This window comes from Rhea americana, unplaced genomic scaffold, assembly GCF_003343005.1.
Source record: "Rhea americana isolate MKP2758 unplaced genomic scaffold, rheAme1 scaffold_4, whole genome shotgun sequence".
NCBI classification, from domain to species: domain Eukaryota; kingdom Metazoa; phylum Chordata; class Aves; order Rheiformes; family Rheidae; genus Rhea; species Rhea americana.
Genome location: NW_028186534.1, coordinates 4,446,085 through 4,465,920, shown reverse-complemented (window position 1 = coordinate 4,465,920; position 19,836 = coordinate 4,446,085). Strand labels below are relative to the sequence as shown.

Here is a 19,836-nt window from a genome sequence, read left to right as displayed (position 1 = left end):
AGTTACATGGCTACCATAAGCCTTCTCCACTTTGCAAGTTATGGATTAAGTTGGGCTGGTGCTACTCGTTTCCCGGACTGCACAAATACATTCCTTTATTTAAGGAAGATATACAAGAATAGAAAACAGTACAAAAAAGAAAAGAAGTCCGAGAGGCAAAAGCGTATTTAACACATCAACTTGTGAACTAAGTAATAATAGAACATTTCTACCCAAGATTTCAGTAAGACGCCATTTCAATCTTAAAATTAAAAAAAAAAAAATCAAGTTCCTGTATTAAGAGGCAGAGCTCACTGCAGCCAGCATGCCAGCGCGCCTGATGACTCATCCTCCCTTCTCTAGGCTCTAATTAGCCGCGATAGTCAGCATCAATTTGGGCTTTTTTTTAAACCACACGGAAACCATCTTGGAAGTTGAAAAACGGATTCCTGCTTGTTTACTGAGCAGTTTTGAAAGGCAGCTGGCACTATAAGATTTTTTCCAGCTTTACCGTTAGTCGAACATGCAAACTACTTGCTTGTGCTTGTTCCCTTCTACCTCCCCCCCACCCCCCCGCCCCGGAGAGGCTGCATGCAGCACGGCACGATCACAGAGAATAAATACAGGAAAGGGGGAAAAAAACCCTCCGCTCTTGGCAAGGGGAAGGCGTTCCACAAGAACTGCTACAGGGTCAAAAGTTTACCGTGGTTTCAATTTCACCTTTCCGCAACCAATGGGAGCGCCGAGGCTGCAGACAACCGCGGGCGCAGCGCGGCCCTTAACTCCTTGCGGCCCGGCGGCGAGCGGCGCCCGGCGCGGCGGCCGCTCCGCTCCGCGCCTCGCCGCGCCCGGCAGCGCCCCGCCGCCCGGTCGCTCCCTTCGGCGCGGAGGGGGAGCGTCCAAGGAGTCGCGTGTCCGAGAGCGCTGCAGAAGGGGGTTCCCTGCCCCCGTGCGAGTTGCAAACCAGGTCAGGCGGCGCAGGAGCAGGGCAGATACAGGGCAAGTATCAAAGCGGCTCTGAAATGGGGAACTCCAAGTGACAGCAGGGAGATTTTGTCTTGGCAAACAGGAAAGACTGACCTTGACAAAGGGGCGGAGGGAGAGTACCCGAACAGAATTGTCGGAAAGGATTCCTAACAGGCAGTCAAGATCTAAAGTGATTTACTTCCCTTCTTGTCCAGAAAGGAATCTGTATTGCCCTGGCATAAGGACTGGGCAGCCCGAAGAGTGCTGCTTCCGACACTCTTCAGAGCCGCCATAGCATCAGTAATACTCTGATGGTTCAAGACTCCGATTAAGAAAGAAAAAAAGAAAAAAAGACTACATAAAGATACCCTACATCTACCCTGAGAAGGATGGACATTGAATCAGTGGCTCTTGCTCATGAAAATCTTCAGGTCTTCACAATCTTGCAACAGGAAAACAAGTAGCACCTACCCTACATTGGACATTACTCAAATACCCAGCTGCCTACACATGATATTGTCGCATACTGTGACAGTATAAACCCTGCTACCCAGGGTAAGTGACAGTTGTGGCAGCTAGCAGACAGTCCCAGGGAAGGGACAGGAATGATGAGCTTCAGGTGCACTTGACTTGACTTGATGGATTCCACTGTTCCCTAAAACTGCCACGTAATGTCAAATCCCAAAGCCTGTCCCAGGCTTACAAAATATGTAATACTGACACAATGTGCATTCCAGAGGAGATGGCTCCTGCTCAGATTAAGTGTGCCCTGGTACCTGACGATTGGCAATACTGGCAATATTGGAGGAGCACTGTAGCCATTTAGGTATCTTCTAAAAAGGTAGCTTGCCCATTAAAACACAAGGCTACTGGAATACAGTGATATGATGATTCTGAAAATCATGACCAGAATCATGAGGGAGTTTTCAAAGGGTGCATGCATGCCCTCCACAGCTGAGAAACTGCAATGGGGAGTTCTTAGATGGCTTAGAGGGAAATTTAGAAATAAGTTTCAGGTAAGGGCCCAGCAAAAATAGAAGAGCTTACAACATTCCACAGTGAAAGTAAAGTTCAAATCACCTATTTTGCAAGCTGAAATAAATCATCTACCTAGACTCAGGAAGCTCACAGCATATAGGAAAACTCCAAGCAGCACAGGACCATTAGGTCAAGATCCTTGGCAGCAGGAAGTTATTTGAGTAGCTACTCAGTGGCTACGTTACCACATTTTAAGGAACTCCTGGCAGTGAAGAGAATATTGTTAAGTGGCAACCTGGCATCTGCATGAAAGTGCAGATAATAGACTAATACTTGTGTATCAATACTGAACTCTGCTGCCCGGGTTCTTAGTGTCTGTTAGGGCTCTAAGCTCAAGTTTGACTAAGCATGAATAGAAACTGCTTTCCTGCAGCAGTCATGCCATTAAGTATATAAATTCTCACCTTCTGAGTAAGTATCTAGCCACAGAAGAGTCTAAATGGTCTGAAAACTGAGCAGACATTTGTTACAGATCCTGTCTTCCTTATTTTGGTATGCCAATAAAATAAAATAAAAAAAACCCAACTCCACTAATTTCAGAACTGCAGAGCTAGAAGAAAGAATGTGGAAGATTTGGATTCCTCTATGTGGCTGCATTTTGTATCAGTGGTTCTGGGTTCTGTCTTGTAAGGAGTACTTCTAGTTTAAAGTTACYATAACATAAAAAATTATGACTTTACAGAGTCCAGCTATCATTGCTTTGGCAAGGTAGTATCCTCACAGGAATTACTAACTCAGTGAGCCAGTCTGCTATGGGGTCCCCCAAAATCAGGGCTGGGACTAGCTTTATTCTCTGGATGGTTGATGAAAATGTTGAAGGCAATAAATACTGAGTAACAGGGAAATGACAATTATGATTATGTTTTGGCTTCCCCTTGATCTTGTAAAATGGGTTTTAACTTTACACTTCTGCATGCATAGCAACAGATTTAATCACCCTTCATGGACCTTGCAAACTATGGAAGAGGACTAAAAGTTATCTAAGGAAAGATGTGGATGAAGAGTTCTGTTTAATGCAATAACAAATAGAAGAATACAAGGCAGCATTGAGAAGCGTATAAAAAAAAATGAAAACTAGTGCAGTAGGCAAAGGAATCTAAGAGCATATTCAATTCAGCAGAAAGGGGTAGAGTTTTGTAGAAACCTAAAAGTGAACGATTAGCAGCTTTAACATGATCATCCTGAGTAGAAAAGTTATTGTATACATTTGCAGGATAGAAACCATGGAATTAAGCATTCCATCCAAACAGGCAGCTTGTAGCAGTCAGGTCAGAAAGCATTTAAGAACATATATGTTAACACACAGATTTCTAACACAGGCAGAAAAACTGACAGAGTCTGAACACAGGGGTGAGGAAATAAAAATGAGTAAATATGCCACCAAAATGCAGAAAAGGCTTATGCTGAAGGTACCAGTTAAGGTAGAACTAAATTTTCCATACCCCCAAAGCAACCAGATGTTAGATTTTTTAAGATAATACACACAACTTAACCTACAGGGGAACAAAGTATTAGTCAGGTGTCAGGTATTACTAATTCTGCAGAAAGATGCAGTTTGAAAATTGGTAAATTTTCTTCCCCAAAGCCTTAAAGGCTTTCACAGCACCTTCTAGTGATGAAAGATACTCTGGTCCCAGCCCTCTGCATAGGTCCTGAGGAAGGCTAGTTATAAACAGACACTCTTACAAACAGCTATACTAGCTGAAGATACTACCAACAACCTTCCACTTTCATAACCCAATTCACAGAAGAGTTTTGGACAAGATGAAGGAAATCATGTGAGTACTCCCCCAAACTGCTTCAGGAATAGTCAACCACTCAGTTTAAGAGCAGCCAATAAAAAATAGTAATAATAAAAAACATTATCCAGCTGGTAGACAAGGTCAAACAACAGTGATTTCTTGCACAGGTATATTCTTTTGTTAATCTATTCAAATAGGAGAATAGCTTAACACTGCTGCCATGAGGTAAGTGACTAAAACGTGCCAAGCTAGGAGTGGCATAAAGATTGTAGCTGATTAAGATCATGCCTCATTACCCAAGCTTCTTTATTCTGTTTTAAAAAGGTAAAATACCAATTTAAAAAGTTAGAAAATGACACTATTTCCATAGCCTAGCTAGGTTAAATAGTTTTGTCAAGAGTAACTTAAGACTTAATCTTTTGTGTGTGTGTGTGTGTGTGTGTGTGTACACACACGTAAGATATATATATATATCTTAAAGGATATTATCCTCTCAATAACAACAGCAGACCATTTTTGTTATTTTACCTTCTCTAAACACCGTATCATTCTAGAAAAAAATTCTGTTAAGTGGCAAGATATCATAAATATATCCCCATTTTATAAGATGGCCTCATTTTAAAAGAAAATGGATGCTATAAAATTTTACATCAAGTCAGCATGTTACCAAGAAGCTTTTCTGTGTGTTCTGAATTTGATTAATACAAGCCAAGGTCACTTCCTGAAAGATGCCTACCACTGCAGCTGCAACCAGACTCCTCTGAGCTCAAAAGCTGGGGGATGGGAAGACGACACTAGGAATTTCTAACACCAAGTCTCCAAAAATATACTAATTACAGAACTTGTGTAATATTTAAAGTGTTTACTAGATCACCGCATAATAAGTAATCTATTAACTGAAATCTAAGTCTGTATAATCACATTTTCAAGCAAAAACGATTTACAGTGATGCATTGGCATGTCTAGAAAATGAAAATTCTGAGGGCCCTTTACTAAACTTCATGCAATTCTCTTGAAAATCTTTTTTTTTTTTTTTTTTTTAAGTATGTATGTTTTATTATGCAGCTCATGAACCTAGTAAGAGACTGCCCTTGAATTAACAGTATGTCTCAATCCTACTGAGACTCTGAGGCTCCACCCAATCTTTGCTGTGTCTTATTCTGAAGCCACTTAGGAAAAACATTTGAGGAAAACATGCTAGCTTTTTTTTTCCAGAAGTCCATCTACAGCATGTGTTTTTCCAGTTTCTGAAGGCTATACATGTTGTTTACAAAACCAGTTTTAAAACACAGGTGAATACAGCTAAGATATTTTAAAAAGTTATTTTAAAAACATGCCAGATTCGCACTATGCATGAGGCGAAACAGATGTAGTTTCTTCCATTCCCCAACACAATTAAAGCTTACAGGTGATGAAAATAAGATATATACCAAACAACAGAGCATTTATTTTGCTTTCTGTATGTACAAAGGAAACTCTTCAACTTGCAATACCAAACGGGGGTGGGGGGGAGAGGGATTGCTGAGAAATGTTTTAAACCCCATGCCAACAGGCATTTTCCCAAGGGCATCTGTTTGTCTAGCAAAGCGACCCCAGTGTCTTTATTTATGAACACACACATGCACTTTAATATACATCATCCTTCAAACAGTCTTGATATACCTAACATGAGTGGCAACTAAAGTTTCATGCCAGCTTAAAATCAGGAGGACCTGCTGAAAGAGTTATTTTTTTATGAACTTGTTTATTAGAAAAAGAATATGCTTCGTTTAGGGTGGGCATCTTTGCCTGAAATAGAAAAATACACTAAAGCATATCATTACCTATGTGGGCACAGCTACATCTGTGGTTACGGATGCCTAACATTTTCCATCATGGAAGCCCGTTCTCATTCCTTAACGATTGTCTCACACACCCCTCTCAGGATTACTTTTGGCGGAAAACTTGAACAAAATTGGTTCAGCCGCATTTAAAAACAGAGTGGAGAATTCTGTTGAACAAAGTATAACCTTTTATGCAATCTGAGAACTTAAAAGCTTTAGAAGAGAAAATGCTCAAATCCTAGAATAAGCCAAACTTTCTCCCGCTGCCCCAATGAAGAGATCTGCACAGATGCTAAGTGCCTTTAAAATCTTTTGCACATGCTCAGTTTTGCTTTAAACCACTTGCCAAAGCCCTCGAGTATTTTATCTAACTGAGTAAGCTTTGTCCCTGTGCAGCTCCTCTGTGCTGACAGGACAGAACATGTTTTATCACAGCATTATAAAGACCAAGTGCAGCTTGTCTATAAYCTGCCAGCTCTGAAGCAGTTAAAGTGCCTGGCAGCACAGCAGCTAGTAAACAGGGACATTTTTCTAGGTTACACAGCCCCACCCACCCACAGCATCCACAAAACAGGAGGCTGCAGCAGGATCAAGAGATTAGCAGAGGTCGCCCCCACCGCCACCCCCCCAGTCCGAGACTGCAGTACGAAGAGCAGCCGGGGGGGCAGCTCTGCCGCTCCTCTAGGGGCTAGGACCCCGGAGAGGGCTGGCCGGGCCCCGCAGCCGCAGGGGCATCAGCAATCTGCGCTCTGGAGCCTGGACGATGACCTTGCTGGCAAACAGAGCACAAATCCCGTTACAGCAAATTGTACGTTTTTCCACGTGCTTTTAAAAACCCTACAAAGCTGCATTTCCAAATATTAAGGGTGGGAGGTCATTCAAAAAACTTAAAATAGAATTGACAATCCTAACTAATGCTTCTTCCTTTAGTCCCCATGCATATGCAGTGCAGCACACGCTGCTTTGTCACTGCCTAGTAGGTGCTGCGAGGGGCTGCCACCCATCAGTGGCGGAAAAGCCCACCACAGATTGAGCTGCGACTGTTGTGTCAGCTCCAAGGTGCGATACTATCTCAGCAAAGTAACCTTGCTTTCTTTCCTACACAGCCATAGGCATTAGTCTAATAACAGACCCTAACTTCACCTTTGCCCAGCCTGGGTACATGGGGGGCGGTGCAGTGACACTCAACAACACTAAATACATAAGAAGTAAACAAGACTGATTAAAAAACACACAGCCCTAATTATGACAGCTCCCAACTTCTGATAAAGGATATTCATTCAGAGCACATTTTTAAACTGGCATTTAAATCATGGATTTAATGGTTGGAAATATTTACACCAACCAATAAGGGTTGGAGGGGCACACAAGCTGGAAGGAAATATAATCTATAAATCATGTTGACTTCCCTTAGGCACATTTTGCTAGTCAGCAGATGCAATACATAGACACTTATTCACATGTTTGCACAAGATCTAAATTACACAATTAATGTCAGTAAATACACTATTCAACACTGTAAAGCATCTCATTTTAGTCAAAATTTTGGATACATTACTATTTTAAAATGTGAAATTCTCAGTTTGCTTAAACAAAGAAAATACTGAACTGTTGTTAGCAAATCCACAGCTGAAAAGGAAAAAAAAAACTAGATTCATATTTTGAAAAAGTCTTTGGTGCTGTGGAGAAAAGGCAGGGTCCCCTCTGCAGCTATCTAGTAGAAGTTTTCCTATTACATATGCAGAGTCAGACAAATTGACCTCAATGGTTGTTAGATGCCTGATGCATTAGAGTGCTTTCAAGAATCCTCTGTGGTATTTTTCTTCGTCAGGTTACTAAAATAGCTTAAAAGAAATATTCCCCTTGCTTTTGAAATTAGATCTTKCTACCCTCCAACCTAACAATAAAAAGCATGTTAACAAAGTTATCTCACTTTTTGGCCCATAACTAAACTCTGAAACTTGAAGAGTGAGCATAAGATCACAGAATAAAAGCAAAGGAAGTTACTGAAGAAACGAAACCAAAATAGTTAAGTTTCCCATGCACGCTATCAGTGCTCACATATTTGTTCCATTGTAAAGAATGGAAAGTAGAGCTACTTAATGCAAAACACGCTATTTCTAAAACAAGATTTGACCTTGAAATATGGAAATGTTCCTAGCTCAATGCTGTAATCAAAATATCCCTGTGATTAAATTTCAGTGTACACGGGTACAGTACACTTATGGTAGAGGCCTTTGTTTAGTCGAACACTAACACTTAATATTCCAAATTTGAATTTCATCAGCTGAAAAACAAACAACCCTTTCTCTCTTCCTCTTCTTGTTTTCATATGTTTTACTATATCGCATTTTTAGAATTACTACAGTTTACCAGTCTACTTTCAATTAGACTGCAAAATAATGTCAAAACAGGATCATTCTCAAATGAGAATAATTATTCATCCCTCCACACTACACTCAGGTTATCTTGTTATATTTCAAATATTCCCATCCTTCATTTACCCAGTTATTACACAGAGCATCCGCTAAAAGTTACTGAGCAAAACTCAAAGCTGTAACGTTGTTTTGAACRCCATTGTTGCAGTGAAATCTTAGATTTCAGGGATCAGGTCTTTGAAAACTAAGCTGAAATAGGAAAAAGAAAAGAAACAAAGGGTGGTGTCTTTGTACAATGCTATACAAACTGTGGAAAACTGCATAGAAAGGGGGTAYGTTATAGGGCAGGGAGCCACAGCCTCTCCACGGAGGCCTACAACAAAAGGGCAAGAGGCAGCGTTCGCAACCAGCAACAAGAGGAATTTAAATTTTCAAAGAGTGGCTGAGCACTGGAACTGGTTCCAGATAGTCTGTGCAATCTCCATCCTAAGAGGCTTTCAAACCTGACAGAACAAAGCTTTAAGCAACCTGCTCTGATTTTGTTAGCAGGGTTTGGACTGATGCTAGGATCATTTCCTGCGATTTTGAGAGCAACATTAGAATAAGCGCAGTGCCGAAGAATTATGTACTGTAGCCTAATGATAAATTGCTACCATTAGTCAATGAGTTTAAGATAATAGCGTACCTTGTAAATAACACTACTCCATCTTACTTTTAAGATTACATCACATTGTTTTTGTTAACAATTTAAACAGGGTATGTTTTATTGATCTGGACTTTTTCTTCTTTACATTTTGCATACATCCATTAATACTCCCATCTTTACTGGACATAAAGTATATATTCTTTACCTCAATACAAATGCTTACCAGCAAGAACTTATTTAAGAGAAAAAGCAGCATGCTATTGAATGAAGCTCACATGTTGGTAGTTTTGTCCAAGCTTTTCTACTGTTTACCACAAACTTCCATTGCATAAAAAAATTATGCTTCTAGTTTTCATAATGTTCCATTAAAGAAAAAACTTCACTTTCATTAAAAAAAAAAAAACACACACTTCACAAGTCTGACACTAAGCTCCCTGAGATTCCTACAGCAGGCATATTTATAATAGCTACTTATCCATTAAAAAAGGCTTTGCTCATGAACGTTTTTATACAAAGAGCACTTCTGAAACACTGTTTATCYGAAGAATTCTCCAAAATGAAGATACCATTATTAGCATAGAAAATCCAAATAATTTTAGGAAGATGTGCAGCCGTACTGGAAGTTAGCACAAGAGGCCACTGACTGCCAAAAACGGAAGAATGGATCACATCCTTCCCCTTCAAGTGCCAAACACATTTGTAATGTTTTGTTCCAGATCCAGTTGCTTCCTTGTTTGTAGATAAATGGCTAAATAGTTGTGTAGTTTCACAACATTAGGAAGCAATTTTATGTATTTTTATAAACTGCACTGAAGGAAACGCCAGGATGGAGCTCTTGATTTTTTATTTTTTTTTAATTCACTGTCTCTTTAGTTTCCATACAAATAGACCAACTGAGTTGTATCTTACATTCAACAATATCCTGAGCTGGGGAACCACTGTTTCAACAGTTGTCTGCTAACAAGACACCCAATATGCATCCACTGTAATTTAAACAAATCGTGTTCTCTTTTGACGGGCTTTCAGGTAATTTTGCAGTTTAATTCAAAGTCTAACTTGATGCTGAGCTTTAAAGCCAGTATCCAGCCATACCTCTGTTCCCAAGAGGTGTATATTAGCAGCTAGGAAGCATATCAAACATGGTAACTAATCAATTAGCAGTCATCTTGCACTTATGCCATATAACAGGAATATACCACCTATACAATGCAGTTGATTCCATGTGTTTTCTTGTCAGTAAAGATCATAATATATGCCCAGATAAGTAATCATGTATTATAGTACATCATTCCTACATGAAATTCTTCAAAACTAAGAGAAATGATGTTTAGGTGCACTGCTGTCAGACTCTTATATTCTTGGGCTCTGTCAAAACTAGTTGTAGTAGAAAAGTTGCTAATACTGTCTCTAGGTACAAGATAGCTTTAATATCTTCTTTCTGTAGTTCACCGTATGGTCTTTTAGTGTGCCAAATAGTAYGTCAAATATGCAGAAGGCTACAAAACCTTAGCTATACTCGGGTTCCCACTAGGGAGAAGCTTACTCTTTTAAACTTTCACACAGACTAAGCCTGTGAAAAACAGCACACATACAATAACTGGATACACACAGCATTGCATGGGGAAATACAAGAAAAGCAGAGAGCATATAGAACTTAAGTCTGATATAATCAATTTTGTTTTTCAGACTATAAGAACTATAATTTAGTTTTTTCACTGCAAGTAGATTTATGACTAACATGCTTAGTCATGTGCCTCCATCCAGTCAAGAGCAGAAGTTATTTATTATTTCTCTCCATGACATACTATTTACCTCAGTGTGGCATCTGTCTGCAAATCACTGCTTAGAAACATTTAACATTTAAACTAGCAGACCTACGTGAAACAAAATACTTAATCCTTTCTGCGCTTAGGAGAGATCATTCTTCAAAGCTTTGCATTATCTCCCTTTGCTTTAACCTTCCCTTTTTCTGAGCAAGCCAGCCCCACTTTAATTTTACCTTGCTAAACTGCAGAGCAAAGAGGCTGATCTTACTATCAGAGACTACACTGAAGAGGATGTGCTTTCTTTTCTGAGGCCATAATCCTGCCGAAAAGGAGGTCCAGACAAGCGACTAGCTTCACACTCCAGCAACAGGTGTATAGCTTGACATATTAATCTATCTGAATACTGAAGGCTAATTTATATTTTCTTTCCCCCCCCCCCAAGTTATGGCAAAAATCAGTACTAAACACTGATTATTAGCATCATATTCATTCCGGGCCCTAAACAGCTTTAATTAAGAAATTCTGTTTCATTACTACTGTTTCAAAAAGATAGTTCCAAGCAAAGCATTTACATCATTAGTTACTTCAGGAATAGGAAAACAAGGATTAAGAACTAGAGGCAAATATATACATAGAAAAATGCTATCATTCCATTCCACAACTTTTAAAAGTAACATCCTTTAAAGGTCCAAGTATCTCCAAAATCCTATTAGCATTAGATATTATCATACATACTGAAGTCAGGTCATATCACAGATTTCCTCAAATTTAGAGAGGTAGAATGGAGCAGACTATATATAATAATAATACACAATATAAGAAAATTAAAATTTCTTAGTAAAATAAAAGATAACTATTTCTTCCTTTCACCCAACCCCTGCTGGAAAAAAAAAAAAAAAAAAAGTTTTCTCTGGATCTTATCTTATAAATCAAAGTAGTCCTGGACAATTAAGTCAAACAAGACTTACCTAGCCCAGTATTCTCTCTCCAACGAAAGCCAGTGGGATTGCCTAGGAAGAACAAGGTACGTGCATGATTCTCTTGCAGCATACGCTTAAACTTCACAGGCTACAACTCAGTCGTTTCCTAGTTCAGAAGGACAGTGTGTCCTAGTAGCTGGATTTCTCTTGTATAGAACTATAAAAATACTTTTAGAGTGCATGAAAATTAGTAGCATCTACAATACCCTATGGCAGTAAGGTTTGTAGTTGAGCTCTACACCCTGAAAAAGTACTAGTTTATTTTTAAACTTTGCCATCTGATAAAGAACAGGAGGGAAATAAAGTGACTGAAGAGTAAAACGCTTTCTTCCTGTTGATTTTCCGTGACACTCATAGATCTGTCCAGTCCTCTGAAGCCAAAAAAGATGGCAGATGTGCATTGGTTTATTTTCTCCTCTCATACAGAAATTGTTCCACAACTTTGATCTTTGTTACCTTTCTCTGCACCTTTAAGTCCACTATACTCTTTTTTGATATGGCATAGACCAGAATTACTCATTATATAAGAGGAAGGCATAACATGAATGCATAATGATACGACATTTTCAATTTCGTACTGTTTCCTTGCTAATAATCCACGACATTCAATGCTACTAAACCCTGGTTTGTCGTTTTCACAAAATAATCTATAATTAAGATTTATTTTTATTCAGTGGAAAAAAAATGGACAGGAATCTATTGTTTTCTCCCACACATACATCACTAAGCATAAAGATCACAGACCAGAGCATACCACCACTGCAACAGTTAATGATTCTCCTCATGATTCAAGGTTACAATATGTCTCAAGTTAAGTTTGAGGCTACACCTGCAAGCTGTAGAGATTAAGCTATTACACAGAGAGCTCTTGAGGAAATAAGAAAGAAAGATGGGCTGAAGGCAGCAAAGATTTTGTAAATAAAATTGTTGTAAACTTTCGATGCTATCAGAGTGCTAACACCAACTTTCTCAGCCTGTCTTCTCAAGGCTCCTTGCCTTTTTACTCTAGATCTAGCTAGCTAAGTTTAGACACATGCAGGCAAGCCATGAGCTGGATCTAGATGCATCTTGAGCTACATGTAAAGGTGGCTTTAGAGCCAACTTCCAGAGCCAGCCATCAAACTACTCCTCAAGTTGTTTCTAAAGCCACCTTTACAGCTGGATCCAGAGCCTGTGGTAGGTCAGGCAATAAAGCCACCCTTAGAGCCACTTCAAGAAGGGAGTATGAAGTAATTCTGTAGAGTCACAGAACAGAAGCCCAGAGCACCTTCCAGAGCCACCCCTCAAGTCAGAGCTAGCATTGCCTCTTTAGACACAGTTTGGTTGCTGATTGACTAGCATCTGATCAATCCTGCCCCAACACAGAAGCAGATTAGAGCTGAGGAAAAAAAAAAAAGCATAGAATCTCAATTTGCTCAGTGCAGCTGTGATCATGCTGCCACCCTGATGCCCTGTACTTCTCTGAAAATGAGATGAGGTCAAAGCAGTGAGACATTTGTATTTGGAATAACSATGAAAACTGACTCTTTACTTCCTAATACTACTGCAAAGAAAACAATGCCACACTAAGTCTTTAAAAACATAGGGGGTTTTGTTACCTTCAGCCACAGAGGAGAGGTCCTTTACTATGTTATTTTGTCACACTAACAGGACTGCTAATAGCACTCAACATACAGCTTCTGTGCCATCAACTACTACTAGACACCATCAAAACCCCATTAACTAGTAAATGTCTCCCTGAAAGACTTATATCAGAGCTCAATGAACAGCAACTTGAAAGCATCATATCTCCAGACTTACTTGAGAGTAAGCCCTGTTGCTCTCATCTACTGTGCAACAGTAAGGGGGAGAGATTAGGGGAAAGCTGGATGAGTAGGTAATTCCATTACACAGGTGGTACCTCTTACCCAGTTTACCATATGTGTCAAAGCTCAAAAATCAAAACCACTGTTCACATTAGCAGCAGAGGGCACAGATGGCATATTGGTCTAACAGGGGAACCCACATAGAGGAAGAGGGGAGAAAAGGTTAGTCAAGAAGAGCGACAGCTGGAGAGATTGTCATGACAAAAGGTTGGGAGGGTTCTTTGCTCTTAAAAGGGTCAGAAACAAAAATCTTGCACAAAACCAAAAGGTGTCAGGGCCACTGCTTTAAGAGATACTGCAAATTYCTGGGGCAAAAAAGAATTGCAGGTACAGAGACCATTCTACCCATTCAGGTCACACACCTGCCCCAAATGAGAGCAGCACACAAACCCAGCCCTAAAGATACTGTTGTGGTAAACTCTACTAAATCAAAAGCTAAGGATACAGATACTCACCCAGAAGAAGAGAGCTCAGAGATAAGCAAGCCACTACTAACTCATAGCTCTGAAAAAAGCGGCATTACATTAGCGATTATTTTCCTTAAGCTTCATACAACAAACTTCATGGAAGTGTTTTAGTCAAAGTCAGCGTACTGTTTCTATTCAGTAACTAGTAAGCCTGGCAGTTAAATCAATAAATAAATTTACATTAATATATGTTAAACAGTATAAAGAAGGATCCTTGTAAAGATCAAGCTCAAAAGAACACTGGAAACATCTTTAAGACTGCAGTAAAAAAAAAAAACTCCATATAGTAAAAATATCTAATTTGCCACACTGACTTTATCCAAAGCCCAGGTAAACAAACCAAGTTTATTCCACATGTCAAGCACAAACACACTTCAGTTGTATCTTGCATCTTCCACAATATGCTTACTTCTGCCTTCAGAAGTAACAGTAAGAATTAAAAACCTCATCTCCAAGCTCGAACACTGCATCAAATTTGTAAAGTATTTAGATAAGATATCCAAAATGTAAGCAATGCAACCACAGCAGCTTAACTTTGTAACACAGTTCATTCCAGTATTTTGAATCAGTGAGAAACAAACTAAACAATACACAATTTGCAATACAATCCTTTTAAAAGCTGGAAAAGATATTAAGGTTCATGTTAAGTTCATCATGGTCTATTTTTAACTTCAGTCAAGTCCCTTCTCATTAGCAGTAACTTAATATTTGAGAAGTGATTAGGACCAGCTAACAAGTTGGTTTGAGGCAGAAACTTTTTTTTGTATGTATTTACAAAAGGAATATTTAGCCAAACAAATAATTAATTTACTTAGACCAAACCAAATTACACAATCTCCCATTGCCACAGTATACCAAATCAGGGCTTATGTATTGCTTTAGAAATTGCTTTCTATGACCTTGTGTAGGAAGACTTTCTTACAGGTTATCTAAAATGGATCCTGAATCACTGCTAGCAGCATGTCTGGAACAATCTCTTGGAGCCCGCCTCGGCACCAGTTCTGGAGCCACACCCCAAAACCATGACTCAAACCTTTCCTAGAGCTGATGCTGCTTCCAGGAACCCGTTTTTATCGATATTTCTGTGGTGTGTCTTGAGGTCAATTCTAGATTAATTTCTCAAGCCAAAACTAGAACTATATCTAGAACCAAATGTTGACTCTAGCTAAAGGAGGTAATGAAAATTTGGAACAAGCTCATTCCAGATCTTGATCACCTCCAGGACTGCCACTATTTCCARTTCTGTCTTTGCTTTGCTTTAGCCAGTTCCTTAATCTCACACTTTTTTCTAGTATGGTACTATTGACATCATGCCTGACCGAAGTCTACAAGGTAAGAACTTTCTCCTTTCTCCTAGGGTCAGTGTTAGCACTAGCAGAGACCATGCCAGGTGAATATCCTTATGCCAGATATTGAAAGCTTTCAGGTGACTGCTAGCAAAACAGTCAACTGATCTTCTCCAAGTTATTTTATGAGCACATTTTCTCTGAGAAGGTTAAACTAACTTCTGCCAGTTCTGAGATAGGCAGTTTCTAATCTATAGCAGTAAGTTGCAACTAATACAAAACTTAATGTTTTTAACATGACAGTAATATCTTCGTAGATAGAGTAGTAGAATAATGCTGCAGGAAACTTTTTCCTGAAAATAGTTTAGTCACATCTGGGTACATGGCAGCAAAAACAAGGTATGCAAGTTATCCCAACTGGAAAAAAGGCAAGACATCTTAATTCTAGAAGCTACATTTTCTTCTTGTCCAAAATTATTTAATCACTTATTCTTTTTTTTGACTCTTGTTCTGTGCTTTATCCTCCTCCAATGTTCTAAGACTGCAAGTAACTGCATAGAGCAAGTAACTGCATAGAGCAAAGCATATTCAAGAAAAGTAGTAGATCCCATTCTAGCAGATATCATGAAGAAATTCTTGCGGTTAGAACAAGGAAAGAATTGGTAAGATAGCCGATGAGAGAGAGAAATTGATTTAGGTGTGTGGAAAGAGCTTTAAAACTTACAGTCTTTTTTCAGAAAAACAGTACCAGTGGTATTTTTTTTTTCCTCCTAAACTTGGAATATTTGCTGTTTTGGCCAAGTATAACTGATGAAATCTSTCATGAAAGGTATTAAAAGTTTTGATTGCAAAGCCACTTCATCTGTTCTGCAAAACAAATTTAGAACACAGTTTTACATAACAAATCTTAATAAAAGTTCCTCCATTTTAAAGTTTCATCGAAAAAACAGGTAAAAAAAATGACGATGGCTAGTCTTATATTAAGACCTTAAGCAGTTACTTAACTGTGCTCTGTCTGCAGTTACTTAACTGTGCTGTCTCCTCCCTTCTATGTTCTCAAATGCAATACTGAAACGTAACGGACTTCCCATGCAAGTATACAGAGAAAACTCAGAGTCGTTGCTGCAATCCTTGGTTTCAGAGTGGGGCCTTTAATTTTGGTTGAAAATTCTAAAAATGCCACCTTAATACCCTAGGCAAGTCAGAACAAGCCTCTTTTACACTGTGAGATTGTTGTGGCATTCTGTTGCCCCCCCCCCCCAACTAATTGCCCTAGTCCCAAATGATTTGGCTAAACTCTAGGGCTGTTGGTTACTTATTTTATTCCACTGTCGATCCTATGGAGCCAGCATAGCTATAAAAGAGAAACATTCCATTTCATGCACAGTAACAAACTCACAGTGAYGTTTTTGTTGGGTTTTGTTGTTGTTGTTTTTACAGTAACAAGTACATTAAAATCTCCCCCCACTCCCATCCCAAAATGGGCATGCAATGTTAATGAATCTCCTTGCTAACTTTACTTGGAGAGGGGAAAAAAGCCTGAAAGATTCACTTTTTTTCTTTAATTATTCTGGAGGAGGGGGGGAGTTTAGCTTGGACTGGAATTACTAAATAGCAAGGCTCCATAATAGAAGAAACTTTCAAGGGGGGGTATGATTACAGGAAAGTATCCAACCTTTTGTTTAAAGTTTTACATTAGAAAGTTGAAACAGCTTTGCTACTGCAAAGAAAAAAAAGAAAATCCAACCTTCTCAGGTGGCTGAGGGAATTCGCAGAGCTGAACTTTTCAGTCTATTCTGCCCAACGTCAGTATGTATACTTGGAATAAAAGATTCCAATGTTGGGCATCTTAGCTCACATGCCTTTGTCAAAAGAGATCAGCCAGTTGTGTCTCCGAGAAATATGTAACAGCTGCAGATGATTTTCCTTCCAGAAACTCTTGGAGAATTCTTAATAAGCAATAATAGAGGAAACGGAGGTGGAAGGCTGACCCACAAGTCTAACCTAGTGAGTTTGAAACCCTCTTGAGTGCACATAAAAAAAGTTTCATTTTTTCCTCTTAAGCAGATACTGAAGATACCTGCTCTACAATTGTTTCTTATAACTAAATCTCTATAAATATGCCTAAAATAGTTTTGAAGTTGCTTTCTATCAGCAGTGTAGCCAACATGTGGAATTCAGCAAGAGTTCAGTTTAACAGCTGAATAAACTTATCCCTGAGCTCAACAGAGGCTAACAAACTAAAGCTACAGGGTAACTATCCTATGGTGGCATAGCCATAGGGTTGCATTGACAGCTTTACGTGAGAAGACTGTGCCTTCCATGGTTCTCAAACTAGAAGCATGTTCCAAGTAGTTAGTGATGTAGGTGCCAGTCCTGTGGCTCACAGAAGTATTTGTCAGCAAATACTTCCTTTTGTGCAATTTCTAAGTTGTCTGTGAAAAACTGCTTGCATTGCAGACCAGCAGGTGAAAGTTACTCTTCTCTTGCTACAGCCTCACGCTATAGCAATAGATACACTAGCATTTTCATTCTGTAATATACGCTAATGTTTAATAGACAGCTTGCTTCGGAGAAAGAAGTCAAGACATCTGCACGAACACTTCTTGAAGGCCAACTTTGAAGTAGAGATAATGGACAACCCACTTAGAAGAATGGTCGGAATGCACAACTTTCCCACTAGAGTCTAGGCATGTTTTATTGAGGATTGAGAGAAACCCTTTGGACTATTAGCTTTATATCCTTAGTTTTTTAAATGTTCTCATTCCCCCCCCCCTTAGATACATGTATAATCTTACTAATCTGGCAATAGAAGTACCAACTCGCCTGCTCTTTCTGTGTAGTTCAAGTAGTACTCTATGRATGGTTACTTGAGTTCTGTGGATGACAACTGTTAAACCTACTTGCATAAAAATTCCAAAGCAGTAATTCAAATTACTACTGGAAGGCTGGAGCATCTGTCCTATGAGGAACGGCTGCGAGAGCTGGGCCTGTTAGCCTGGAGAAGAGAAGACTGAGGGGGGGATCTTATCAATGTGTAGAAGTATCTGAAGGGAGGATGTCAGGGGGACAGGGACAAACTCTTTCCAGTTGTCCCATGTGACAGGACAAGAGGCAATGGGCAGAAATTGAGCCACAGGAAGTTCCGCCTGAACATATGGGGAAATTTCTTCACTGTCAGAGTGACGGAGCACTGGAGCAGGTTGCCCAGAGAGGTTGTGGAGTCTCCTTCTCTGGAGATCTTCAAGGCCTGCCTGGATGCAACCCTGCCTAACATGCTCTAGGTGACCCTGCTAAGCATGGAGGCTGGATTAGATAATCTCCAGAGGTCCCTTCCAACCTTACTGATTCTATGAAATTCTGAAAGATTTTGAATGAGACTTAACGATTGGTAATGTTTATTAACAACAGACAGTTCTAGATCTAGTTCTAGTGAATGGCACTAGATCCAGTTCGGATCCAGTTCTAGAGCAGGCTCTAGAAAGTGATTCCTGGTCTACAACTCCAGTAATGTTTACAGACACAATTCCAGGAGCACCTCTAAAAAGATATTCCTTAGTAGAAGTACATTATGCTCTTAGGAAATAACAAAGTTCTCTGAAGCTAGATACTAATATGAAATTTAAAAAGAAATATATACAGAGAGAGTGTGAGCAATTGAGAGCAAGCGTACAAGAGTGAGCCTATAGCTAGTACATGTTCTCRACTGGAAATCAAAAGAACAGGTTCTGTTCAGTCTAAAAGGCAAGAGAAGGAGGGATTAAACTGCTGTCTGACTGCATTATAAGAACGGGCACTAGGAAGAGAGAAGAGCTAGAGTACAGTAGCATAACAGATGGGTGTAAGTTCTCAAGGAAAAAAAAAAAAGCTTAATCACTTTGTAAAAGGTTTGAAACAGTGAGACGTAGTATCAAATGCTGAGTCCAATGGCATTTTATGTAACTACCAAACAACTATTTTAGCCCAAAGAATGAGGCAAAACAAGAAAAATGAGTTTAAATCCAAAAAGGAAAAAGAAAAAAAAGCATGGTAGCATTTTGCTGGTCAGTTAACTATTTGAAACAAGGAAATAGTACTTTTTCATTTAAATTAAATTTTAGTAAGATCAACTTTACGAACAATTCCTTCTCTAGCCTTGTCTCTGAATCAGTGTGTATTAGACTGAAAACACTACTAGAGTGTTTGATATTCTCTAACTGCATCCACAATGATTTAGATGCAAGGATGCATCTGAATGTCTCATACAAGATGACCTTAAGTATGTGAAGCACTGAATTCTCAGCTTAGCATTACAGTTTTCACCATCACTAAATTTTCATCAGTGTAGGCAGTTGTTTTGGTATGTTAAGCTTCAGGTTTAGTCACTGATTTCTGTCTAAGATCTTTAGCTTCCACAAGTTAAAACACAAGGGTTTTTTGTTTTTCTGGAGGAAGGGGGAAAGAAAAGGTATTTTTTTAAAAAAGATAAGTAATTTATACATGTCATTAATACTAGATTACTTATGGATTACATTTCAACAAAAAATTCCCCCATGATTCTAAGAATCCTCAAATAGCTGCTGGATGAATATATGGAAAGCAATTAAAGAGAATCTCCTTTCCCTCAATCCAGAGATAAAATACTGCTTTGCATCCGTATTGTTGCTTTTTCAAAGCAAAGTGCTCATTTTCTGAATTATCTGTTTGGTGTAGATCTTTTGCTTAAGAAGCAAGCACTCCAGGCTACAACTGATGAGTGACCTTGAGACAGCTCTTAGAAGGTAGTTGCCATAGTAACACCACCACAAATGTGGTACATCCTCAGCTGACACCACCAATCTGGTACAACAGATCTATAATAAGTACATCTATCCTGTATTAGTGCCTCAATATTTAAGGAGGAAGTTACTTGATTTTTTTT

At 39.1% G+C, this 19,836-nt stretch overlaps 1 protein-coding gene across 4 annotated transcripts in view; it reads right to left on the bottom strand.

Annotated features, from left to right (window-relative positions):
• Positions 1 to 19,836, bottom strand: part of NCOA3 (nuclear receptor coactivator 3) — a 91,240-nt gene that overhangs the window by 54,996 nt on the left and 16,408 nt on the right. Inside the window, exon 2 of one of the 4 annotated variants that reach the window (XM_085314012.1) lies at positions 11,307 to 11,348. The exons of the other annotated variants lie outside the window; for them this stretch is intronic. The gene's annotated coding sequence lies outside the window, so the exon portion shown is untranslated. The remainder of the gene's footprint in view (positions 1 to 11,306; positions 11,349 to 19,836) is intronic. 4 annotated transcript variants of the gene reach the window in all.